Below are 27,612 nucleotides of genomic sequence, written 5' to 3' on the forward strand. Positions count from 1 at the left end.
TGCATGCACGCACATGCACACGCACACACACACTGTGGAACCCTTCCCAGAATGCACAGCAGCACCTGCTCGAGCACCATGTCAAGAGCTGTTTTTGTACTGGGGCCAAACCAGCTGAGGTTGGTTCAGCTTGAGATAATCACCACCCACCTCTCTCTCTCCATCCGGAAGAGGATGAGATGGAGTGGTGTGGGGATGAGCTAAAGCAACGAGCTAAAGCAACACATGACAAATTGACACACAGGAGGTGCCACACTTATGAATGACCTCCACAGTGTTCTGAATGTCCATATACCAATGCTACCAGAGAACTATCTCTGTTGACATTGAATGAAGTTTAGCTGAATCAATGTGAAGGTAGTATATAGCTTGTTAACACCATCTTCTAAAATGTGTTCACAAAACAATAGTAACATCATTTAAGAACATCTATATAGATGCATCGGCTATTCCTGTGAAACTGTTTGAGATCACATGGTTGGCGTGCAGATGCAGCTTTCACCCATAAAACGTGGAGAATTATCATTGACGATTGGCAGTGACGACAGCATGTAACGGTGTTTGAGGGTATTAAAAAGAGAAACATTTCTAGGCATAAGCAGAGTTTGCATTTTAGCAATAAAATAGCCCAATATTATTCAATAGACTACATCAGTCAGTACACACTGACTGTAACGTCATTTACTCTTTTTTTTGCCCCCCGGCACCTAAAAAAAATACATCTACACCACTGAATACATTATGCAACATTGGAATCGGTCAGGAACCCACAGAGCAAAAAAAAATAATAATATCTGGAGGGATCCTTATTCTGTTGAATACTCTGCATCATATCCCATCTCACAAATTCTCACTACTTTCCATAATCTCACAAACTCTCACTATGTTCCATATCTAGTAAAAATAAAACAATCATATCCCTATCCATCCCTGGTCTGAGCTGGCAATTACAGCTGGATTAAAATATGTGCTTTATTGGGAGAAGGTCAAATCACAAGGCAGGATAAATCTGGATTCAATCCCACTGTTTATACTAGGAAGACAGATCCCAGTTCCCAGTCACCATGCTGGAGCACAATGCTGGAGCAAGATTACTGCTCTTTTCCAATCCCAACTCCCCACAAACTCTCTGTAGAACACATCTCAATCATCATCCTCCCTCCAAAACTGCTAAACACACTATTGCACTTCTGCGTTTTAGTAGCCCTGGCCCTGGCCCATCAAACTCAGATTCCTTCGAAAAAACTGTCTCACACACACATACACGCACAGAGAGAAGACAATGTTCCATGAAGCTGATGCATCTTGTGGATAGCTAAAGCAAAAATAAATATTCAGCGAGAGGCTCTTGACTTGGACGAGATCGTAGTCATAAACGTCAGCAACAGGAAATGGTATTGGATATAAATACTGAGAAAATCTGATCGAGCTCTTCAATAAATATTAGTCTTGACATGTTTTTCTTCTCACGTGATTGATGAAGGAAAGTGGCCCGGTACAGAGTGAAACATGAGGCCGACACATTCACACTGCCAGTCACCAGAGTCACAGAATGAGGCCCCAGCTCTGTGGATTGGGACTGGGACTAAAGGACACAGTGAATTCTAAGGCAGTGAAGAGGTCAGAGGAGCACGATACCAAAGGAAATAGCAAAAAGGGCCAGTGAGAGGGAAAGGAGAAGGGGTGGAGCAGAGGAGAGAAAAAGAGAAAGACAGAAGGCAGTAGGCAGTGCTTAGGATTGAATGAATGAGTGTGTTAAGGAGTTTAGGCCAAGTATGTTTTATATGGAAGAGAGAGTTGGGAAGGGGGCACAGTGTCAAAAACGAGCTCTATTGTTTGGTAGCCAGATATGGCCAGGAATGGCCAAACAGACATACAGACCAGGCTGTTTTAGGTGTGGGCTCAGCCTGTCACCGCCAGGCAGGGATGGCTCTAGCCTTTTGGGGGCCCTAAGGAAGATTTGGTTGGGGGTCCTTTCACCAAGCCGGCAAAACGTTTTAGTGGCCCTTGACAGGTCATTTTGCCATGGGGTGGATTTCTTTGTGTGCAATTTTATAACAAATGTCATGCAATTCTCCTTAATTTTCCATGGGGCAGATATCATTTTTTTTCAGTTTTAAAGCAAGTTTTCTGCAGTTCTACACATCTAGCCATAGGGAGGAGAGAACATTCAGTATTTTTATAACAAATTTCATGCAATTATACTCATTTTGCCATCGGGCAGAGAGACATTTTTGCTGTTTAAAATCTAATTCCCTGCAATTCTACACATTTTGCCATGGGATGAAGATACATTTTTGTGGTTTGAAAGCTGTTTTCCTGCAATTTGACACATTTTGCCATGACTGTGAGAGTCACTAACAAAATCAATGTGGGCCCCATGGAGGTCAGGGCCCCTGGGCACGTGCCCTGCATTCCTGGTTGGTATTTGGCCATGTTTACTACAAGTTTAGATAACTGCCTGGACTAACTTACCAATTAAAAAATGGTTATGGCTAATTGAGTCACTGACAGTGACAAGCGAAAACAATAGAAAAACTGCTGATGCATAAACACATTTTTTACTTACACCTTGAGTATTCTACTATTTTAACACTCAACAGTTGAGAACCTGACTGAGTTCCTTTTTCTGGGTCAGGGGCCCCCTAAGCGGTTGCTTATGCCTGGAGCCGGCCCTGCTGCCGGGGCCTTTATTTTGGGGGTGGGGGGGGGGGGGAGGGGGGGAATTCCACAAGTCTTTCAAGAGGCTGTGTTGGAGGGCTGATGAGCTGCTTGGTGTCAGATGTAGCCTGCGGAAGAGTACAGAGCTCTGATTAAAAAGCAGATCAGCACTTTGATTCCCTCCTTGCTCAGATTGGTACTGTTGAGCTGTTTGATCACAATCTCCCTCGCATCCCTCAGTCGACATGTAAGGGCGAAAGTCTTTTTGGATATAGCTTCCAACTTCAGACATCCCTCTGGCAAGGGGAAGTAATATGAGGGAAATATTCATTGCTGGAATTTTATATTCCCTTCTCTCTTGTATTCTTTTTAAATACAGTACCAGTCAAACGTTTGGACACACCTACTCATTCAGGGGGTTTTACTTAATGTTTTACTATTTTCTACATTGTAGAATAATACTGAAGACATCAAAACTATGAAATAACACATATGGAATCATGTGTAACCAAAAAAGTGTTGAAGAAATCGAAATATATTTCATATTTTAGATTGTTCAAAGCAGCCACCCTTTGCCTTGAGGACAGCTTTGCACACTCTACTGTATATGTCTATTAATATCATTAGATAAATAAGCAATTCTTTTCTCAGCTCTTATGGATCTTGACAGAAGTGATGAAACACCACATTAAGTCAAGTAGAAAAGGCAGACAGAAACATTCTAATGGAATTTATAAACACTTCGGATTTAATTTAGTGGCAGCCATGTCAAAGGGTCCAGATCACCTGAAAGTGGTTCCAGGCACACGTCAGAAAAGGAAAGGCTTGGCTGTCACATCTCAATGACTGCTGTTCTCCAGCGCATAGGCAACACAGTGACTGGATAGAGGCCAACCCTTTCTGTCTGTGTTTATGACTTCTAATAACACATCCTGACATAAAGAATTTAATTGGAAGTACTGTAGACCCACTGTAATGGTATTGTGAGAAGTGAGTCCAGGGAGCCTGTCAGGTTTTACAGCAGGTAATTTGCTAGTTGTTTCAAAAGGTTCCTGTAAGTTTTAGCCAGTCAGGCAGATTTATGTCAGAGGAAAGGAAAAGACACTGTATCCACCCTAGTCTGTATTTGTGTGTGAGGTGGGCCTCCATTGTTTTCAGTGACAATGCTGATTATGAAGCCAGCCACTCTACTGGAAGTATTCTGAGCTGCTGGTGCATCTGGCTTCTCCAGCTCAGTTTTCTTACACACAAACACACACACAAACACACGCAGACACACACACACATGCGCACACACACACACAGACGCACACACAGACGTACAAACACACACACAAATACATGCAGGCAGCACAGCAGCAGAACTGTGAGCTCAGACAGCCAGGAGGAACAAAACAAAGGCTGGGCATTTTACATTTCCATCATGGCCATCTGAGCTGTGCAGTGCTTCACCATGGCCGGGGAATCATCTGGCTGAAACAGCCACTAATCCAACCAGAGCAGGTCTATTGAGAAAAACCCATGACCTGTTCCACACCTCCCTCCACCCTGTCTCCCATCCCCCAGCAACCCCGCCCGACAGAGAGGTCCTTTGTCCAGCAGGCCGGAGGACTGCAGCAGTGACGGTGAACACCCCCCAACCCCTCTCCTGTTTCCCCATTCCTCCTATTCAGCTGCTCCACAACCAGCCCCTAAAACTGCTGCATTTAATGAAAGCAGCATTAAAAAGAGACAAGGGAGAGAAAGAGGGGTAAGGTGTGTGTGTGTGTGTGTGTGTGTGTGTGTGTGTGTGTGTGTGGTGTGTGTGTGTGTGTGTGTGTGTGTGTGTGTGTGTGTGTGTGTGTGTGTGCATGTATGCGTGTGTACTTGCGCGTGTGTGTTCAATGCTCGCGCGTGTGTGTACGTTCGTACATGCGTGTGTGAGTGTTCATTACGTGTGTGTGTGCTTCTGTGTGTGAATCAGGGATGTGTGAAAGAGAAAAGGCTGGAGAGAAAAAGAATTGGAGGTGTGAAGGTTTGTTAGCGCAGCAGAAAAAAGTGCTGAAAGCAGTGAAAATGGCCAGAGTCACAGGGTATTTCCTATTGCCACTGAGAGGACTACTGTAGGGAGAAACGGGCTTATGCACAGCTTTCCTGCTTTCTGTCTACTGTCTCTGTCTACTGTATAAACAATTTGGATTAACTACTGGGAACTAGAGATCAGATGTTATCCCTTAATAAGGATAGACCATAAAGAGAGAGGACTGTTTTGTGCCATACTTACGGTCCCGCGATGGAGCAGATCAAATCCAAATTAGATTAGGCAAAACTGTCAGCTATAATAGTGACAGCACACAAATATGACTGATTTACTCTGCGCCAAAAGTCTCTGTAGTGGTCACATGTGAGGAGAAGCTAACCTTGTGATGGGCCTAAGGACAGCATCCATAATGTAGGTAGGAGGTGTTTAGTACAACAGCCAGTCTGTCCCCTCGATGTAACCTTTCCCATAGGGAACACACTCTTTTTGGCTGAGCGGTGACGCAGGGCCCCGGAATTCAATTAGGGCCCGGACCTCGCCAGCTAATTCAATCAGGACGGTGTGAAAGCAATAATACGACTGGCATTCGCTTCACCCCACACATGGGCACAAATGAGATATCCACTTCCCTCTCTAGGTTTCCCTGTCTGATGCAATTAGCGTGCCTGAATCTCGCCATGGGGAGCAGGGTGTGAGGCTGACCATCAATGATCTACGGGATGTAAATGAAGCTTCTCTCCACGTCCTGGATAGGACAGGAACACTTCCAGTGTGAGTCGGATGCCCACTGTCACTACTGAAGAGAGGAGGAGAGGGCTGGACTGCTCGGGTGATTCAGAGGCTGGGGTCAGAACAGCAGCCCTCACTGGTGATGTACTCCCCTCTACGCCCAGTGATGGCTGGGCTCCTGTCATCTGTGTCTGTACACTACACATGTATATAGCCCTATTGGGTGTCTGTGTTTTTATTATGAATTAATGTGTGAGTGTGTGTGCCTGCAGAAGGATGTGGCAGGTGGAAAGTGACTGTTCGTCAGTGTCCCTGCTCTAAGCCATGTCTCCTCTCCAGTTGTCAGTGAGCTCTCCTCAGACAGCATCCAGCCCAAATCTACCCAGCGGGCGCCGTGGAGACAGATTAGGTGCTCCGGCGGAGCCCATGTGAGCAGGAGATTAGTAAGAAATGTGTGAGACACCTGGGAAATGGTCTCTCAGTGGGCAGGCTCACCAGCATAACAGCTGGAGAGGGGAGGGCCCAGTTTTACAACACAGACTAGACATCCAGCACACGTCCAAACACACTCACGCGTGCACGCACACACACACAATACTCACAGTATAACTTTATAAACAACCCCTGTCCACAGCCCACAGGTCAATTTCACCTATCTATATGTCTCCTAGAGTAGGTGCCAAATACAAGGCTCAGATGTACCCTGTGTCCCAGTGTTGGTATCAGGGGTTTCCCTCCATGTGTATACCTACAGCATAACTGTGTTATGGTTAAGCAATCAAGGACAAAAAGCACATGTGACAGGCCAACATAGAAGCTCACAAAAAATCATCTGTTGGTGGATTAAAAGTGTTGTAACCTGATAACACCAGTAAAGCCAAACATCCCCATTCATTATGTCCATTCCCCCATTCCTTATGTCCATTCCCCCATTCCCCATTCATTATGTCCATTCCCCCATTCCCCATTCATTATGTCCATTCCCCCATTCCCCATTCATTATGTCCATTCCCCCATTCCCCATTCATTATGTCCATTCCCCCATTCCCCATTCATTATGTCCATTCCCCCATTCCCCATTCATTATGTCCATTCCCCCATTCCCCATTCATTATGTCCATTCCCCCATTCCCCATTCATTACGTCCATTCCCCCATTCCCCATTCATTATGTCCATTCCCCCATTCCCCATTCATTATGTCCATTCCCCCATTCCCCATTCATTATTTCCATTCCCCCATTCCCCATTCATTACGTCCATTCCCCCATTCCCCATTCATTACGTCCATTCCCCCATTCCCCATTCATTACGTCCATTCCCCCATTCCCCATTCATTACGTCCATTCCCCCATTCCCCATTCATTACGTCCATTCCCCCATTCCCCATTCATTATGCCCATTCCCCCCCCATTCATTACGTCCATTCCCCCATTCCCCATTCATTATGTCCATTCCCCCATTCCCCATTCATTACGTCCATTCCCCCATTCCCCATTCATTACGCCCATTCCCCCATTCCCCATTCATTACGCCCATTCCCCCATTCCCCATTCATTATGCCCATTCCCCCATTCCCCATTCATTATGCCCATTCCCCCATTCCCCATTCATTATGCCCATTCCCCATTCATTACGTCCATTCCCCCATTCCCCATTCATTACGCCCATTCCCCCATTCCCCATTCATTATGCCCATTCCCCCATTCCCCATTCATTATGCCCATTCCCCCATTCCCCATTCATTATGCCCATTCCCCCATTCCCCATTCATTATGCCCATTCCCCCATTCCCCATTCATTATGCCCATTCCCCCATTCCCCATTCATTATGCCCATTCCCCCATTCCCCATTCATTATGCCCATTCCCCCATTCCCCATTCATTATGTCCATTCCCCCATTCCCCATTCATTATGTCCATTCTCCCATTCCCCATTCATTATGCCCATTCCCCCATTCCCCATTCATTATGTCCATTCTCCCATTCCCCATTCATTATGTCCATTCCCCCATTCCCCATTCATTATGTCCATTCTCCCATTCCCCATTCATTATGCCCATTCCCCCATTCCCCATTCATTATGCCCATTCCCCCATTCCCCATTCATTATGTCCATTCCCCCATTCCCCATTCATTATGTCCATTCTCCCATTCCCCATTCATTATGCCCATTCCTTAAAAAGACCTTCGCTTGAAAAACAAGAAAAAAGCAGCAATACTACTGTTTGTCCATTTTGATACGCTGTAGCCAGTATACACTTCCTCAAAATAGTCAGAATTCATCTAAGATAACTCAAGAAATATGTAATTGATTTTGACGTTAGTTGTGCAATTTGACATCTAACTAAGATGTTTGGTGCAGTATTTTATATTGAAAAACTATTTGTCTCTCGTTGAATGACAACAAACCCTTCATTGAAGAATCCCTACTGTTGACCAATCTACCGACTTCGGCTTGCCTCGAGAAACATGTTTGTGTGCACAAGCAGCCGAATAAAAAACTTGCCATAGACCAAAACGAACAAAAAAGTCATTAAATGTTGTCATAATATATGCACAAACTGTTACGAACTGTTTCGGGGGAAGCACGCGGACGGCATCAGACATAAAATGCAAACACAAACCAACACACACCTCTGCACGCACTTGGACCATCTCCCGATACTGTATCGTTCACATGTGGCAAACATTATCTTTCTAATTCAAACAACATAGTGTTCCTTGAGTTGGAACACAGCAGAGTCATCAGGTCATAAAATACCCCAAAAATGTGAAATCAGCAAAGGGAAAAGTATCTTAACCGCAGTATTTCCATAGTGTCTGATAACTACCATGTGTCTATAGATGAAAAAGAAAGATGAAAGGGGAGAATCTCTGGAGCCATACATTCAGCACGGTAATAATGTCTGGAATTTTCACTGCATCTTTTTTTCTCTCTCATTTTTTTGAGAAAATAAGCAGATATGGGGAATGGTAAAATTACAGGCATCTGAGCTGACAGATACACAGAAATCATGAAGGGTCATTTCATGCAGGCAGATCACTTGACAATTTGGTCTCTGGACGGTACTAGGGGCCAATCAGGTTGGCGGTGGACCTCCATAGTACATGGGGCTACAGATGGTTGGGGTGTGGCCAGGGAGAGTCAGGCTGACCCCTGTGAGAGCATTAATCTCCATTAAAGATGCCCTGTCAACCTCAACCTGGCTGCGGCTACATCTCCTGGCTGAAGTCACAGGAGCTATGTCTAAAACCCACCTTATCTCATGAATATGATTAGCACAAGACATAGCTGAACAGGAAGATGCATACAGTTTATATGCTGAATAGCCTGTAGAGATGACCATTGTCATGCATACAAAACCCCTTTTTGACACATTGAGTTACACAATGATATGTCAAGTGGAATGTAGGTGGTATAACTCCCCAACTAAAGTAAAAGCAAATCATACAACATTATACTCATTGATGTCGCAGTGGTAACGAGGACAAAAGAGTCTACTCCTGCCATTATCCACACGGCTTTTCTGACAGGTGTAGTCATCATCTCTACTGTCTTTGTACAACAACAGCTCACACTTTGAAGGGGTTACATAAAGCACATACCTCCCAGACTGAAATTTGTAAAAAATATTTAGCCCTTTTCTCCCCAATTGGTAGTTACAGTTTTGTCCCATCGCTGCAACTCATGTACGGACTCGGCAGAGGCGAAGGTCGAGAGGCGTGCGTCCTCCAAAACACAACCCTTGAAACAACGTCCACTTAACCCAGAAGCCAGCTGCACCAGAGTGTCGGAGGAAACACCGTACCCCTGGCGACCATGTCAGCGTGCACTGTACCCGGCCCACCACAGGAGTCGCTATGGGACAAGAACATCCCTGCTGGCCAAACCTTCCCCTGGACGACGCTGGGCCAATTGTGCGCTGCCCCATGGGTCTCCCGGTCGCAGCCGGCTGCGGCAGAGCCTGGACTCGAAGCAGGATCTCTAGTGGCACAGCTAGCACTGCGATGCAGTGCCGTAGACCACTGTGCCACTTGGGAGGCCCATCTCCCAGACTGATTTAATGTGGCTTCACTCAGCTAGTACTGCATGCTACCATGAAATAAGAGAGAAAGATATATTGCACTGCAACAGGACACTAAGTCATGGTGGCTATTGTAATGTAAGTGTTAGAGTAATCCAGGATGGGGAGAAAAAAATGGGCTTTCCCCATTCGCACTCGAATGGGCGTTCTCTGTTGAGAATTTGAGTAGGAAACGGGACGATGTAGGAGTGACATGGTCACACACACGGACAAAGGACATCGACACAAACACTACACCCCACCCCATGGGATCAGCATACCTGCCGAACCTCAGGACACAACCAATAACATGGGGATTAGGATTGTAAAGCACTTGGTCATAACATTTCCCACTTATTGGAACCGATGATATATATATAAACCCTAGATAGCTGACGCTACGTCTTGTCCAATAAGAGCCTTTGAAGCCAACGAGCCGCCATTATCAAACTCCTCTTTTCTGGGCTTTGAATAATGGAAGTGATGATATCCCCACATTCCACATTAAAATAGCCAATTTGTCAACAATGCCACGATGTGTGGCATATGGATGCAGCCAGCACCAATTCAAGGCATATGGAAAGACATTTCATATGTAAGTATCAGAATTATTTGTGTAGAAAATGTACATTTTGGTTTATTTTGAGAGACAGACTGCTCCTGACTGCTTGTGGTAATGTGTAACCATACAGTAACAACGGATGTAAGCAAATGTCTGTGTATGCTAGCTAGCTAGCTTATAAAACTATAACCCATTGTTGATGTTATTAAGCATGGATGAAGTGGTGATACATGTGCACAATGAAACTGCTGTTCTTATGGATTTTCTAAAAGTCCTTTCACGACTGTTGAAGAATGTTAGCACGTCATATTGTACTAAGAGTCATTTATTGATCTTGACTACTGTGATTTATTTTTACTGGCTTCATGGGGGTAACTTTACATCAGATTGATTTTACATTGGTCACCAATATTGAAAACCTATTATTATAGGATCATGAATTAACTTCTCCAGCTTTACATTATGGTAATCAACATCGTGTTTGCTTTGTAGTGTAGAGAGGAGAGCTACATGTTTTTATTTCAACAGCTACAGGTTTTGGAAGATACTTGTTTTCATTAAAGACACTAATACATACTTTTTAAAAACAATACATAGTATTGTATGAACTGAACAGAACATTTGGAATTTATAGTTTATTATACACTTGTAACCTCCCTTTTGAGAAAATGGCCAGAATGTTTTGGTACCAACTGGAGAGCTCTTCCTTGTCTGCACCCATTCAGCATCGTTCACACCCTCTTAGCTTTAGCCCGACCCATCTATTTATGGGTTGATCTGAGTGTTTTGTACTAACAACAGCAGTCAAGCACCCAAACTAACTGGCTAACTTGCTAGCTACATCCAGACACAAATGAGAGAACAGCTCACTGAAAATTACTCGACCTAGCAGTGATGGTTAGGCTGTTTTTATGTTATCCAGAGCTTTGGTGACTGTAACTGTGCTACTGGCAACAATTCAATGACGATTTTACCCCGACGTTTACTGACACCAGCCATATTCAATGGTGTTGAAATTCAATCATTTTGCTTTTGCACAATCATACGAGAGTGCTCTGAACTCGGAGTAGATGACCAGACTGAATTTATGAACTCACCCGAAATGGTTACTTGCATAGTGGAGTCTTTTGCTAAGACATGTAGCTAGCTAGCTAGGTAAACAATGAACCATACTCATGACGTTACTACCCTGCATGAATCTGCAGGTAGCTAAACGACCAGGTTCAATGTTAGCTAGCTAACATTAGACTATAACCAGCCAAGCAAATTACTCTGAGATACGAATAATAAGATCATACATGTAACGTCTGTGGCTAAACCAACTAGGCTCATAATTTAACAATTTTATTCGTATTTACAGATGGCATACAAATTTGTTATTAAGGCACATGAAAGTTCACAGATGGCATTTCTGCCATTTTGATAAATAAAAAAAGATTACTTTCAAATGGCTCTCGTGTGAAGTAGTGACCTACGACATATGCCTAGTTTCCTGAAACGGGTCATAAAAACTATTTTTTTTGTCTCATCAGACCACAGAATCTTTTGCCTTTTGGTGGACTCCAATCAAGTTGTAGTGGCATCTCAAGGATGATCAAAGGAAATTGGATGCACCTGAGCACAATTTGGAGTGCCATAACAAAGGTGTGTGAATACTTGTGTAAATTAGATATTTTTGTATTTCATTTTCAATAAATTTGCAAATACTTTTAACTTTGTCATTATGGGGTATTGTGTGTAGATGGGTGAAAAATATATTATATGTTTTGAATACTATGAATGAATACTTTCTGAATGCACTGTACTGTACATATCATTGATTGGAACACTAATGTCTTGGATAATTAAACCATGCTTGTTGTTTTATGAAATGTATTGCCGCCTCTGAAATAGGGGGGAAAGGGAATCAGACAGAGCACACACACGCACACACACAGCTTTGATACATGTGTTTATTTTAGGGAGTGCGTGTCTCCACTCTTTATGAGTTTTGACTGTGCGTGTCAGGCCTCTAAACTCCCAAATGTGCCCTTTTCTCAAGGACAGGTTGTTGCCTGGGCAACATAAGCCCCTACCGTGAAGGACCACACCGTTCCGCATGCTGCATCCAGAGCCCCGAGCTGTGATCTGAGACACTGTCTAGAACAGGAGGAGGTTGTGGGAGAGGATGAGGTGGGAGAGGAGGAGGACCTCCAGCAGATACCCATGGTGTTAGGGTGTACAGAAGTAGGATCTTAATTGACCTATGACCTATATTGTCACAGCAAAATAATCCTGTAGCAACAGGATTTTAACATTAAGTCCATAATGCTGCTTGATCGACGTTAGGCTATTATCTGGCCAGAAGTAGGCTACATGAAAAGTGGAATACTGTTAACATAACCGTGTGTTACTGTGGATTTTCAGTGAATTTATGAAAATCACAAAGCTCATCTGCATTTCCTGAGGTGCAGAAAAATTACATTTTTACGACTATACTTCATGATTAAATTACAAAGGGACTCTCTAAAGATCTCAACGTTTCAACACATTGCAGCTTGGGCGACATTCATTGAATTCTAGTCAATGATTTTTTAATTGAAATCATCCGTTACAAAATCACTGGGCAGTATTTTTCTACCTAGCGCTTAAGAAAACAAACTGGCTGTGGGTATCCCGGGTAGGTGAGAAGCATGCAGGGATGGATCTTTTGTTGCCCAGAGGCAGATGCAGGAAATAGCTGACAGAAGCTGTCTGTACTGTGTGCTTGGAGGGGAGGAGGGGCTTCTCTTTATATATTTCTCTCTCTCTCTCCCTCTCTCCACCCAAACAAAGCCAGTGAGCAGCACCAGCCAAGCCCAGCCCTCAGTGACAGAGGCTCCCCAAGGTGGGGTCTGCATGATGGACAGGTGGCATAAAGGGACTGTGTTGCCCGTCACTGGAGACAAGGGGGCGACACAGGGGAGTGGGAGGGAGGAGGGGCCACATTTCAAGGAGCAGCTGGCGTTGAATCCTGTCACTGTCGCTGTGTAACCCTTCGACAAAAACACACGCACGCGCACATACAAGCGCTCACACACACACACACACACACACACACACACACACACACACACACACACACACACACACGCACAGAGAGAAAGACACCTCAGGCAAAGGACAAAAGATAAGCAGTGCCATGAGCAAGACCCTGGGTCTCATGTCCATAAACTGTCTCATATGTGAAACCTCCTATCCCTAGAGTGTATTTATTAGAGATTATATAACTTCTGACCACAAGGATTTAATGAGACGATGGGGAGTCTGAATTCTATTATCCATTCAATCTTCAACAGAAAAAACAACAGCTGCACCGAGCCCACCTAGTCACACACACACACACACACACACACACACACACACACACACACACACACACACGCACACACACACACACACACACACACACACACACACACACACACACACACACACACACGCACAAGTGTGCACACTAACATGCATGCAAAGTGTGTCCCATAAAAAAAATATATAGATATTTTAAGTCATGGTCATCATGCTAGGATGTACTTCCTGTATAGTATTTCAAAAAACAGAGGTTCCCTGTCCACCTATGATAAATACTGCTAGACCTGTCCAGTTTATACATATCATTTTGAAGTATTATGTTGGCGAGGAACCACCTTGGCCTTTTGGAGAGCGAATCCAGTTCTCAGTCATGGACAAACAACTTTCAGGAATGAACCCTCCTGTACTTGATATTGCATGCATAATGTCAGTACAGGATCCAAGCCTCACAGAGCTGAAGAAAATAAATCACTATTCCACCACTGCAGAACTCAAAACGTCCCCTATCATGTCTCCCATATACACTTTATTAGATACTTTCATTTGTCAAATGGGTGTTAAAAGGATCCAGTGATTCATGAAAATGTGTGTAAAAAAATGCAACAAGAGGTAACCACCAAAACAAGATTCCACCTGGTATCTCATCTCACACTGAGACTTTAAACAGTGCACCAGGAGACATGTGCACACACACACACACACTGTTAAATAACAGCTAGCTCCCCTAGGCCACTACACCTGCATCTGTCTGAATGGCTTGTTCAGAGGTGATTCATTTCAAAGGTTTAATAGCGCCTATTTAGGGCGGGAATACATTAAATGGCCCAATCATGGATCCAGAGTGAGGTGGTGCCCTGGCAAATTTACACTGAATGAATGGATCAACTAATTAGCCTTTAAATATGTCATTAATTCATGTAAAACAAAGGAAGCCTCTGCTATTCATCTTGGTGCTCTAAATGTCTTCCACCCTCCATGACCATGTCCTTAACCCAGTTACAGAAGGGGCCGGGCCAGCCGGGCATCCCTCCATTTGTCCTAATCAATGGAGCCTGTTCAATCCAGACCTAGGGGGTCAGTGAAATGAAGTACCCCGCTCGCACTGCAGAAGGTTGGGGCCAACATAGACTGGGCATGAGGGAGATGAGCATGGCCTCTGTTGTCATGGTAATGCTGGCTAGCCGAGCCACCGCCACTGCTGCTGTCTCTCCCTCCCTCCCAGTCCCCTCATTCTTTATTTGGCAGATCCAAAATGGCTGCACAGTGGAACAACGGCGTTCATCCAAGACACTGGAGCAAATATACTCCAAAATTAAATATACACATTTTCACTCTTCATTTTCACAGAGAGGATAATACCCAGGTGGAATGGGAGAAGGGGTGTCCATATCGGAATTGTTTCCACAGACAAAACAACCCATACGTCTCATAGCCAACTCATTACGTAACATAGCAAGCATCAACAATGCATGCAATCAGTGGTTTGAGGTCAGTGCGGTAATCACTGACCTGGGAAACAGAGATATGATCCAGAGGACCATTCCCCAAGGCTGGGAGAGCCCATAATACAGTGCCTTCAGAAAGTATTCACACCCCTTGACTCTTTCCACATTTTGTTGGGTTACAGCCTGAATTTAAAATGGATTACATTTAGATTTTTTTCACTGGCCTACACACAATATCCCATAATGTCAAAGTGGAATTACGTTTTTCGAAATGTTTCCAAATTAAGAAAAAATGATAAGCGGAAATGTCTTGAGTCAATAAGTATTCAACCCCTTTGTTAAGGGAAGCCTAAATAAGTTCAGGGGTAAAAATGTGCTTAACAAGTCACGTACTGTAATAAGTTGGATGGACTCTGTGTGTGATAATAGGTTTTAACATGCTTTTTGAATGACTACCTCATCTCTGTACCCCACACATACAATTATCTGCAAGGTCCCTCAGTTGAGCAGCGATTTCAAACACAGTTTCAACCACAAAGACCAGGGAGGTTTTCCAATGCCTTGCAAAGAAGGGCACCTATTTGTAGATGGGTAAAAAAACAGAAAAAAACCAGACATTAAATATGGATCATGGTGAAGTTATTAATTGCACTTCGGATGGTGTATCAATACACCCAGTCACTAAACTCAGTTGTGTTATTATTCTGCAATGTAGAAAATAGTCAAGTCCAAACTTTTGACTGGTACTGTAAATCTACTTGAAAAACTAATGACAAGACCTGAAAATCGTTGAGCTTGAAGAATTTGGAAAATAATAATGGGCAAATGTTGCACAATCCAGGTGTGGAAAGCTCTTAGACACTCATAGCTGTAATAGCTGCCAAAGGTGCGTCTACAAAGTATTGACTCAGGGGTGTGCATACATATGTAAATTAGATATTTCTGTATTTAATTTTCAATAAATTTGAAAACATTTCTAAAACATGTTTTCGCTTTGTCATTATGGGGTATTGGGTGTAGATGAATTTTATCCATTTTTAATTCAGGCTGTAACACAAAATGTGGAATAATCAAGGGGTATGAATGCTGCCTGAAAGCACTGTAAATATGCAAGTTGGATTGTATTGTAGCTATGGATCTACAGATGACCTACTGCATTGATGGGTGTAATAAATAACCACCCACTGCTATAGGACACTGTAGACCTCCTGTTTAATGATCAGATATTGCATAATAGAGAGATTGGGTATGGTGGGAATACACAGAGTGGAAATTAGCTTCAGACTGGCAGGGAGGCCTCCTCCTGCACCTGGGTGCCTCAGAGATGGGGGAAGGAAGAATTGGGAGTAACCATGCCTGCCCAGCTGCTTATCCCCCAGCGTCACCATGGCGACTGGTGGTGGAGGATGATGTCTGTCATCATAAGGAAAACAGAACATGGCTCATTACTGAAACAAACACATTACCTCCCCTGATGCACACGCGCATCGCACACGCACACACAGTACAGGACCCATATCCTCCACTGCTCTAGGGTTAGCTAGCTTTCCCCTGGCACTCCTCTGAGCATTCCACTGCCACAAACCTGACATATGCATACAGGCTGATACAAATCTCATCGCTTACATTAATACTGAAGTGATGAAAAGGTTATAATACAAATATAATGTGGATTTAGACAGGTGCATTTCCCAGAGGTTGGCCTACTGTATCTTTGCTCTGTACTGGTGATGCTGGTACACCTACATCAGCTACAGTATGTGTCCCTTCTGAGGAGACAAGAGCATTATACATTTTCTGCACCAAAAAACAGCAGTTGGGTGATCACAGACGATAAGTCATGTACCCCCAGACACAGACAGACAGACAGACACACACATGGCACACGTACGCACACACACACGTACACACACATGCGCACACACACACGTACACACACATGCGGACACACGCACGCACGACACACACACACACACACACACACACACACACACACACACACACACACACACACACAGAGCATCAATACAAGTTTGCTTCAAAAATCCTGTTTTTGTGACAGTGAAAGGTCACTAAACCAAAGTGGGGAGTAATAGAACTCCGGGCGATTTTGAACTCAGCGGTGGCCTGCCTGCCTGTGCAGAGTAGACTGGCGGATTAGTCTTGGGTTCCTGGAGGCAGTGGGATTATCTAAGAGAGGCTGGTGGGGGTCGGGAGAGCATTGGGCTCAGAGACACAGAACCCTGTCCGGAGTGTGAGAAAAGATGGGAGGGGTCAGGCACGGGGAGGCTGGCCACATGACAATTACGTGAAGGGCATCCATCCACGACACACAGACACACACACACACACTGTAGACCCCAGCCTTTCACAGATAGGGAAATACTGCAGGAATGAAGAAAACAAACAAGAGCAAATCCCTCTTTCAGACCAGCTTATAGACAATTTCATGGGCTCTTTCCATAGATTGCATCAGCAAACTTTCATCAACGTGTTGGAATTTTAATACCGAAAGTCTAATCTAATTGGTGTCACAGGAAGAATTTGAGTGTTCTGCAACCAAGTAATACCCCAACCCCTGCACTCACTGTCATTTTGTTGCTCGACAATATAAGTAAATATTGAGGAAGGCTGAATACTGTTCCAATGGCAACACAATGTTTATTGCATTAGATTAGATTTGATTTATTTAATTAATTCTCATAGTCGACAAGACTGAATTATGCAGAATGCACAGTTACATTTAGACAATCCGTAAAAAGAATACTACATTCAATTTAAAAGGTTCTAGCTAACAATAAATTACAGTTTAAAAGTCACATTTGGTTACACATTTTGAATGTGTTACTCTATTTGTCCTTGCATTGAAGCTGGACAGTTAGATCTGGTTTCGGAGGACTCTGCCAGTGCTGTCTCCTCATCTCTGTGGTAGGAGATCATGTAGACAGTGGTCAGGTTGGTGCATGTCACTGACCAATCTTACTTTTGAGCTGTAATAACATATGAAGTACACTTGGAAATTAGTTTTGGGTCTCTTCCAGGATTTAAATGCTTTTCCTCTGAAAGGCCCTATTAAGAAGCTGGTTGTAGAGGCCAGAACTAGGGGCCTCCTGAGAGGTCAAATACCTGCTTATCAGCACACTTACAGTTTCTGCCCAGACAAGCTCAATTAGCCAGCACTTAGACTGTGTACGAGAGGGCCACGTTCTCAGCACGGGGACTATATCAACAGAACCAGGGCGATGACAGACAAGCCTGGCCCACAAAGACCTGATTGTGACTGGCTATGAAAGCCCTGAGTGTGGACAGAGAAGAAGGGAGTACTTGCTCATAAGGGACTTAAAGAACAAGAGACAGATCTCTGTCCCCTCAATGTCTTTAGTTGATACAGTAACAAAATAAATACAGTAACTTCAGGATTAGGTCAAAATTCAAGATTCAGATGAGAAAAATATTACAGTTATATTATAAAATACATGTACGAGATGAAAATACAAAAGATACATGTTTCTTCAGCCTGTAAGAATAACCAGTGCTCATTCATCGCATCTCACACACACACACACACACACACACACACACACACACACACACACACACACACACACACACACACACACACACACACACACACACACACACACACACAGCAAAAGCCCAAACTCTCTTCACTTCACTGTCAGCTTCACTGTCAGCCAAATCAAGTGCTTCCCAGACAGCTTCCAGCAGTCGTTTCACAGGAGAGCTGCTTTTCAGATGAGCAGAGATGGCTGAGGTGTCTGAAGCATCTGGGCTTGTAGGTCTCTATTGCTTTTATATTACACTCATCTTCTTATTGTCTGTACAGATCTCAGGTGCCTAGGACGACATACAAACATTTGTGTTGAAGCTTGTCCCCGTTCCTACAATCTCTAACATAGCCATCAATGAAGTCCAATGGGGAGCCCCTATTAGGGACACTGCTCAGTCTCTGTCCTCCTCCCCAAGTCAGGGAACTGAATTTGCCCAAAGGCTCCTGGTCTGAACCTATGCAATCTGATTGTGAAATAGATTGCTTATGTAAACAACATGTGGTTAACGCACTGCGTCCCCAAATCAATAGGTGACATGGTATATTGGTAACAAGGTCACGAGGAGGTTTTGTCCAGGCTGTATGGTGAGCAAGTGACATCATCCCAATCCTGTGCATGAGGGTGCTTATTTTACATGAAGATGACTTCCAAATGTGTTCTCAAGTGAGAGCTTCTTTCCATGGAGAGTGAGATATCCCCTGCTGCATTTGAGAATGTCACACTTATCCAGTGTCAAGGTCACATGAGTGCCCCCTAACGCAACACATACCACATGATATTCATTGTGATCACATAATTATTCATAGAATTTAGGGCATTTATATTTCAACAAACTGAATGATATGTTTAACTTCTTTGGGATGGGGGCAGTATTTTCACAGCCGCATAAACATACCCGATTTAATCTGGTTACTACTCCTGCCCTGAAACTAGAATATGCATATAATTAGTAGATTTGGATAGAAAACACCCTAAAGTTTCTAAAACAGTTTGAATGGTGTCTGTGAGTATAACAGAACTCATATGGCAGGCAAAAACCTGAGAAGATTCCATGCAGGAAGTGCCCTGTCTGACAATTTGTTGTCCTTCTGTTGCATCTCTATCGACATTACAGCATCTGTGCTGTAATGTGACACTTTCTAATGCTTCCATTGGCTCTCTAAAGCCGCCAGAAAGTGGAATGGGGTGTCTGCTGTCTCTGGGCAAAGTATAGGACAGAGTTTGTAAGTGGTCAGCCTGGGGACAGTGAGACTGGAGATGCGCGGATAGTGACCTGAACGCACTAACAAAACGGAGGTATTTGGAGATAACTATGGATTATTTGGAACCAAAACAACATTTGTTGTTGAAGTAGAAGTCCTGGGAGTGCAGGACAGCAAAGGTAATCCAATTTCTCGAATAGTAATTCTGAGTTTAGGTGACCCCGAAGTTGGCGGATGTCAAAATAGCTAGCCGTGATGGCCGAGCTATGTACTCAGAATATTGCAAAATGTGCTTTCGCTGAAAAGCCATTTTAAAATCGGACATAGCGATTGCATAAAGGAGTTCTATAATTCTTAAAATAATTGTTATGTATTTTATGTATTTTATCATGAGTAATTTAGTAAATTCACCGGAAGTTTTCGGTGGGTATGCTAGTTCTGAACATCACATGCTAATGTAAAAAAGCTGTTTTTTGATATAAATATCAACTTGATTGAACAAAACATGCATGTATTGTATAACATAATGTCCTAGGAGTGTCATCTGATGAAGATCACCAAAGGTTAGTGCTGCATTTAGCTGTGGTTTGGGTTTATGTGACATATATCCTAGTTTGGAAAATGTCTGTGTGATTATTTGTGTCTATGTACTCTCCTAACAATCTAATGTTTTGCTTTCGCTGTAAAGCCTTTTTGAAATCGGACAATGTGGTTAGATTAACGAGAGTCTTATCTTTAAAATGGTGTAAAATAGTTGATTGTTTGAGAAAATTGAATTATGGTATTTTAGTTGGTTTTGTATTTCACGCCGTGCGATGCCATTGGCTGTTGGCTAGGGGTTCCGCAGGCGGAACGGGGTTCCGCTAGCGGAACGTCTGTCCTCAACAGGTTAAGCTCTAGTACGGAGATTGAGCAAGTGAGAAAACTTTTCAAAGTTTTGTCTTGTCTTAGCGGTGTGTGAAGCATCTAATCTAAAGGTATGAGTGCAGCCGTTGGGTTCCCAGTCTGAGTGTCCCTGCTGTGTGCTGTGATCAGAGCTGTGGCTGGTCAATAATGTTAATGTGTCTAGTCCTGACTGAGTTCAGCAAACACATTCATCAATGCCCTCCATTAGCACTGAAAAAAAAGTGTGTCGTGTGGGTGTGTGTGTGTGTGTGTGTGTGTCTGTGGTGTGTGTGAGCGTGCATTCATGTGTGTGTGTGCGTACATGTGTAACCCATGCTATTTCAGACATTCACAAACATTTTCACAAAACAAGACAGTCCCTAACTTCTTTACACTATGTAACGGCTGTCGTATAGAGGGGACCAAAGCGCAGCGTGTTGAGTGCTCATTATGATATTTATTAACTCAAAAACACTAAAAACAAAATAACAAACGCCAAACGATCAGAATAAAGTTTTGTCAGGTACAGAGACTAAACAGAAAATAACTGCCCACAAACACAGGTGGAAAAAAACCCTACTTAAATATGATCTCCAATTAGAGACAACGAGGACCAGCTGCCTCTAATTGGAGATCATCCCAAAAAACAACAACATAGAAATAGAAACCTAGAATTTAAACATAGAAATAGAAAACATAGAAAACCACCCAAAAACACCCCCTGTCACGCCCTGACCTACTCTACTATAGAAAATGACATCTTACAAGGGTCAGGACGTGACAGTACCCTCCCCCCAAAGGTACAGACTCCGAATGCAAAAAAAAAAAGAAACCACAAAACAAAAAAGGAGGGTAGGGAGGGTGACAATTGTCTATGGCGGCTCTAGTGCAGTACCCAGAACCTTACCATCCAGCAGATTCTCCAGCAGCGGAGGTGGCTCCGGTTCGGGGCGTAACCTCCGCTCTGCCCGCAGATCCCTCTGCTTCTGTACCATCGGACCGTGGATCGTCGTCGGATGAACCGGACTACAGGCCGCCGCTGGAGGCTCCGGACTGCGGAGCGTCACTGGAGGCTCCGGACTGGGGAGCATCGCTGGAGGCTCCGGACTGGGGAGAGTCGCTGGAAGGAGAGTGCGAGGACCAGGCACAGGACGTACTGGGCTGTGGAGGCACACCGGAGGTCTGATGCGTGGGACCGGTACAGGTGGCACCGGGCTGATGACATGCACCTCAGGGCAAGTGCGGAGAGAAGGCACAGGACGTACTGGGCTGTGGAAACGCACTGGAGGGAGAGTGCGAGGAGCAGGCACAGGACGTACTGGGCTGTGGAGGCGCACCGGAGGTCTGATGCCGTGTGGCTCAGTTGGTAGAGCATGGTGTTTGCAACGCCAGGGTTGTGGGTTCGATTCCCACAGGGGACCAGTATGGAGAATTTTTTTAATGAAATGTATGCATTCACTACTGTAAGTCGCTCTGGATAAGAGCGTCTGCTAAATGACTAAAATGTAAAAAACGATGCGTGGGACCGGTACAGGTGACCTGGCTGATGAAACGCACCTCAGGGCGAGTGCAGAGAGGAGGCACAGGACGTACCGGGCTGTTAACCTGTTGGGGATAGGGGGCAGTATTAAAAAACGGATAAAAAATGTACCCGATTTAATCTGGTTACTACTCCTGCCCAGTAACTAGAATATGCATATAATTATTGGCTTTGGATAGAAAACACCCTAAAGTTTCTAAAACTGTTTGAATGGTGTCTGTGAGTATAACAGAACTCATATGGCAGGCCAAAACCTGAGAAGATTCCATGCAGGAAGTGGCCTGTCTGACAAATTGTGTTTCATCTTGGCTCTTTTTATTGAAGACTGAGGATCTTTGCAATAACGTGACACTTCCTACGGCTCCCATAGGCTCTCAGAGCCTGGGAAAAAGCTGAACGATATCGAGGCAGCCTCTGGCTGAAACACATTATCGCTTTTGGCAAGTGGCTGATCAGAGTACTATGGGCTTAGGCGCGTGCCCGAGTCGACCGAATGCTTTATTTTCTTTCGTCTGTTTACCTAAACGCAGATTCCCGGTCGGAATATTATCGCTTTTTTATGAGAAAAATGGCATAAAAATTTATTTTAAACAGCAGTTGACATGCTTCGAAGTACGGTAATGGAATATTTCGAATTTTTTTGTCACAAATTGCGCCATGCTCATCACCCTTATTTACCCTTTCGGATAGTGTCTTGAACGCACGAACAAAACGCCGCTGATTGGATATAACTATGGATTATTTTGAACCAAACCAACATTTGTTATTGAAGTAGAAGTCCTGGGAGTGCATTCTGACGAAGACAGCAAAGGTAATAACATTTTTCTTATAGTAAATCTGACTTTGGTGAGTGCTAAACTTGCCGGGTGTCTAAATAGCTAGCCCTGTGATGCCGGGCTATCTACTGAGAATATTGCAAAATGTGCTTTCACCGAAAAGCTATTTTAAAATCGGACATATCGAGTGCATAGAGGAGTTCTGTATCTATAATTCTTAAAATAATTGTTACGCTTTTTGTGAACGTTTATCGTGAGTAATTTAGTAAATTCACCGGCAGTGTTCGGTGGGAATGCTAGTCACATGCTAGTCACATGCTAATGTAAAAAGCTGGTTTTTGATATAAATATGAACTTGATTGAACAAAACATGCATGTATTGTATAACATAATGTCCTAGGAGTGTCATCTGATGAAGATCATCAAAGGTTAGTGCTGCATTTAGCTGTGGTTTGGGTTTATGTGACATTATATGCTAGCTTGAAAAATGGGTGTCTGATTATTTCTGGCTGGGTACTCTGCTGACATAATCTAATGTTTTGCTTTCGTTGTAAAGCCTTTTTGAAATCGGACAGTGTGGTTAGATTAACGAGAGTCTTGTCTTTAAAATGGTGTAAAATAGTCATATGTTTGAAAAATTTAAGTTTTTGCATTTTTAAGGTTTTTGAATAACGCACCACGGGATTACACTGGCTGTTATGTAGGTGGGACGATTTGGTGCCACCTACCCTAGAGAGGTTAAACATAGAAATAGAAAATGTAGAAAACCACCCAAAAACACCCTCTGTCACGCCCTGACCTACTCTACTATAGAAAATGACATCTTACAAGGGTCAGGACGTGACACACTAATTCTATGGGTTGGGAGTTTGTTGGCAACTCCTAGAGTCTGAACCTCTTTCGCTATGGCTCTGATCTCGCTCTTTTCCCTCTTGCCTATGGAGAGAGCGCCCACGAAAGAAACCTAGAGATATTGAATGTTGTTAACATAAATAACTTACTTGAAACAATGTTGTGGAATACATATTTACTACTACAGAAGAATCGATCGCATAGATAATCAGAGTGAGCTGAACCAGAGGGGAATTGGGACACATTTTCATTTGATGTTTATGAAAAGAGAATACTGATGAGTTCGTTTTATGCTAGCTAAATTCTATGCCTGTTTTGATGAATAACTAAAGTGTACATGATATTTACGATCTAAAACCAGTCAGGATATTGACAAAAGCATTTATGCTTTTGAGAGTGACAACTTTGGAACATTTAGCATTTAGCATTTGCTATCACTACATGTGCATTTCTTTGTAAGAGAGTGATTGAACAGTAATGGCGCTCGGCTGTAGTTGCCTTGTCGCAGTGGAGAAGAATGTGGGTTTTGAAACACAATCAGTAAAATTATTTTGAGACCGCTACATGTAAAAAAAAAACTATTATAACAGAAGAGTTACTAAAACGTTGTTGTTAATAAAAGTAAGAGACTGAATAATTTATTATTCTCTATGTTCAGTGCAGACTGGTTTTTGTACCCTCCTTTTGATTCGACGGCATCAGCATCACCTGCTATCTTCTGCAAACTACTTCGCCATCTACAGAGGCTCATCATCTACAGCTTCAACAATCATCATCGTCGTCTCATTTTTATTGAGGGACATTTGACTGGTACATCGTGGTAGGAACTGAACTGAGATAATTACGTACACTCATTTCATTTTCACTGGGTACCCAGTTTGTAATATTTTTGATTACTGTATTGACATGGATGTATTGTTGTGAATGAATGGTCATTGCGGTTATGATACTCTGTTGATGTGCAATGATCTTTGAGCATAAAACATTTAAACAGATTTCAACAGAAGATAAACTTTAACTTCAAATGTATATCACTGGGTCCTTGCAGTATTGTTCATTTAGTAGATATTGAATGGTTTATTTCCTTGCCTTATTAGATGACATTGCTTTAGATACCGGTCTCCTTTCAAACATAGACTGTTTTCACATCATACCGACTGTAGCAATTCTAAAGTAGTGTACTTCCTACAGTGTGTTACACATGCATGAGTGTGTGACTGTGAAAAAAGGGTTCCAATGTAGAACCCAAGTTTTCCAATAAATTGAGATTGATCAACTTGACTTTTCATTATTGCACTGTGTCTGCATGCAGAGATATAGCAGAGATATACTATATTCAAAGAGAACACATAATGATGTGGCACCATGATACTGTAGATAAAACAGTTTAAGGGATTACCAGTCCTATCCTCAGTTGATTTATAGGATAATACCACACCTTTGATTATCAACTGAGCATATCCCACACTGTGTCGTTATCATACTGGTGATAACCTTAAACTGTGGGATACTTAACAAACTGGATCATAGCTCACTGTAAGAAGAGAGGAATCCAGTCCACTGCCAAGTGTGGTTTAAAGATACATCTATCATGGGCACTTCCTCTACAGACTCCTCCTCAGACTTGACTAAGCGAAGCTGAGCCTAGCCTGTTGGTTTCACCAAACGCCTTAACATCACAGTCATTTTCATACTTGGCTCGGAAAAGTAAAGAGGGGAAGAAGAGAATCAAAACAACCTCATTAATAACCAGGACTAATGTTTTCCAGACGCTAGCTGTTGTAAGCAGGGTTATTTCACAAAGAAAGGATGCCCATGTCCTGACAAGAAGCAGGGCAGTCGTGGTGCGTCGAGACGGTGCCACACAGTGTCTGTTGGCACCAGGAGGAAACAAAACAACCCCCCTAATTGCCAGTTAACAGGCAAAGACCCTCCCCCATGCACGCTGCCCAAAAAACTCTGCAAGGATAGCAGCCTCCCAGGCACCGATACAGTAACTTGCCAATCCAGGCTTGATGGTAAACAGTGGTTGGTGGTTCATGTCCAAATGTCGTGACAGCATGGGAGCGGGGGAAAAGCAGAGCCGTGTGTGATACAGTGTTTACCCAGCAGCCACTCTGGCTCACCTCTGAACCTCTGTCTCTCCTCAGCCTGAAGCCAACGCCCTGTGGCCTTCACACTTTACATGCCATGGTGTTACACCATACACATTAACATGCAGCACACACAATGGCTGGTCTGGCTGGGCAGCTCACACAGCACAGCATCTATTCATTAGACTCATTCCAAGGCACTGTGTTCTTCTAGGATGCATTCCATGCTTCCTTTCAAATGAAAAGTATTGGTTGGTATGGGGTATTGACTGGTATGCTATAAAGAGGTAAGCTACCACAAAGATGCATTGTCCTATTTTTTTGTTGAGATTATCAGTGCACTGAAGGTGTATGTAAAGCATCAGCTTTGGACAATGTGTAAACACACAAAGGTATTCTGAATGTCATGGAATATGGAGATTCTGTGTTAGCTGTAAGAGGAGAATACAGTGAAATGGGCACCCAATATTTACAGTATTGACACACATAATGTAATTCACTATGAAGGATTTCCCCTCTCTTAAATTAAAGATGCACTACGCAGAAATCGCTCTGCCATTTCCTTCCTAAAATTGTATTCGTTTGTGACAAAACAAGCAACTATAGTGTAGAGAATCATTGCACCATCTAAACCGCAGTGAAATATATTTTCCATAACCAAAAATATTGTATTTTCAGATGTTTGAAGCTGGCGTGCAAAACTGGACGTAAAAGATGCAAAAATCAAAACTTAAGAACGGAAAGCACAGAAATAACACACATAGAACAAATCTACTGCTTCTTAGACTTCCGTTCAAAGAGAGTGATAGATCTATAACTCACATTTCTATGTGAATTTGGTCAGGTCGCCAAAAAAGTTACATATTGCAGCTTTAATTAAAGCTGCAGTAGGCTAATGTGAAACAAAGGTTTATGTAACAAATAAAGGCACATATATAGCAAATTACTTTATGGGCATTAAAACAAGCACAGTCTCCTAGCATTGCATGTGAACTAATGCTGGAAAACTCACAGAATGAAAAATATCACACTATTCATGTCATTCGCGTATTTCTATCATACCTCCTGCAATGTAGGTTGTATAAACAGAGAATCCCAAAAGGTAATTATGGTGCACAAACTGAAAAGAGAAGAAAAGTTGAACAAAGAAATCTGGTGAGAGAGAATTCCTGCGCATATAAACTAGGGCGCTCAACGTGTTGGCTAAAACATCCTAACTGACTAGATAAGGATTACTGAATTGTGCAATTCCTTTCATCCTTCAAAGAAGGGATGAAAACATTCCTGTATCCTTTAGATGAACCCATTTCTTCACCAGAGTCGTAAAACAAAAAATGTGTATTAGCGTTCGATCTTCCAGCCAGCAGCTACGGGTTTGCACAGGGGAGTGGAACAGCTCATTACATTGGGTAATTTATTTGCTTAGTCGATGCCCGAGGGCAACTAAAAAAAGTTGTACATGTTGAATATTCTGTAACTAAAGCATTTACACAGCTGGGTTGTCCCCCAGAGCTACTGCAGTAGGACTCCCCTCGGCGGGAGGCTGAGCGCTTAACCAGGCGACTTTCCCAACCGGAGCCCAGCAACATGTAGACTACCAAAGTTCAGACGAACACCCATTGCTTTTTACACAAAGATAGAGTAAACTCTAGACTCTGTGACATGCAGAAGGCACAGCTAACTCTGCTGGGACAATATAGCAGGCCTATGTGCTCGAGAGTGTCAAATTGAAGGCATCGCTACCTGCCATGGCCAAGTGGAGTAAGCTGAGTCTGAGAGAGACTTTAATACAGCCTGTTGATCAGAGAGTAATCTGACAAAGCAAATAGAGAGTAATCCTCCTGAGGTGTGTTTCTGGGAGATTGGAGAGAGCTTAACTT

The 27,612-nt window shown here is 43.2% G+C and overlaps 1 protein-coding gene across 3 annotated transcripts in view; it reads right to left on the reverse strand.

Annotated features, from left to right (window-relative positions):
- Positions 1–27,612, reverse strand: part of LOC106565894 (ephrin type-B receptor 2) — a 170,971-nt gene that overhangs the window by 56,599 nt on the left and 86,760 nt on the right. The window lies entirely within an intron of this gene.

Source organism: Salmo salar, chromosome 12 (genome assembly GCF_965601325.2).
Source record: "Salmo salar chromosome 12, fSalSal1, whole genome shotgun sequence".
NCBI classification, from domain to species: domain Eukaryota; kingdom Metazoa; phylum Chordata; class Actinopteri; order Salmoniformes; family Salmonidae; genus Salmo; species Salmo salar.